The sequence below is a fragment of the Propithecus coquereli genome, unplaced genomic scaffold (assembly GCF_000956105.1).
Source record: "Propithecus coquereli isolate 6110/MARCELLA unplaced genomic scaffold, Pcoq_1.0 Scaffold794, whole genome shotgun sequence".
In the NCBI taxonomy this organism is placed as follows: domain Eukaryota; kingdom Metazoa; phylum Chordata; class Mammalia; order Primates; family Indriidae; genus Propithecus; species Propithecus coquereli.
Window position 1 is genome coordinate 275,700 of NW_012154107.1, and position 1,182 is coordinate 276,881.

Below are 1,182 nucleotides of genomic sequence, written 5' to 3' on the forward strand. Positions count from 1 at the left end.
GGCTGCATGACGCTCCCTGTTAAGGATATGCTGTGTTTTGTTTCTCCACTCACAGACGATTGAGTTGTCTCCACCTTTTAGCTGTCGTGAACTATGTTTCTGTGAACACAGGTGAGCAAGTATCCCCTGGAGACCCCACTTTCATTTCTTTCGGGTGCACGCCCAGCAGCGGGCTATAAACACGGAAATGCAGGGCACGGGACGTCACAGAGGGGCCTAGACTCACACCTGGAAATGCCAGGTGCAGGCACCGAACTTCCGGAAAGGAGGGCTGTTCCTCCAGCACACGGGAATACTGTGAGCAGAAGAGTGGCCCCCAAAAGGATATGTCCCCATCCACATTCCCAGAACGTGTTAATGTGACCTTATTTGGAATAAGGGCCTTGGCAGACGTAATTAAGGATGCTGAGATGGATTATTTTGGGTGGGGGCCCTAAATCCAATGACCGGTGTCCCTAGAGTCACTTAGAGGGCAGACACAGAGAGGAAGGCCTGGTGAAGGCGGAGGTTGAGCAGCAATGATGCCACCGCAGCCAAGGGACGCCTGAGGCCACCAGAAGCCAGAAAGGACCCCCACCCCCAGCCTCTGTCACATCTGCTTCCAGACTTCTGCCTCCAGAGCTGTGGGAGGACGTGTCACCGTTGCCTGAAGCTGCCAGTCTGTGGTCATTCGTTACAGCAGCTAATCTAGGCGAGCACACAGGTACTCACACCTGGGCGCACACCTGCAGAGTCAGGAGCTTGGAGGAAAAGCCAGGCCCAGAGAGGGACAATCCCCAGCCGGCTGGGACCTGCCAGGGAGCACATCGTCCTAACAGCCCCACTGGGAGCCTGGGTTTGTCCCTGGGCAGCGCGGGCAGGAGCGGGCTCCCCTTGTCAGACTCTGGCAGAAAACTGACATTTTTTTCCCAGGAGAAAGACCAAGAATGTCTGATGCTGGGAATCTTAGAGACGGTGTCACTTGGGGGCAGAGACACTGGGGCAGGTGGGCTTGGCAAGGCAGCCCCCCGCTTCTCTCTCCCTCTCTCCCTGTCCCTCTACCTCCGTCCCTGCCTCCCCCCACCTCCCCCAGCTCCGTCTCCATCTCCCCCCTCCCTCCTCCACGGTGGCACCTGGCATCCTTCAGGAAACGGCTGCAGGCTCTAAAGAGGGAACCTCGCCCTGCAGGGCAGTGCCAACCTC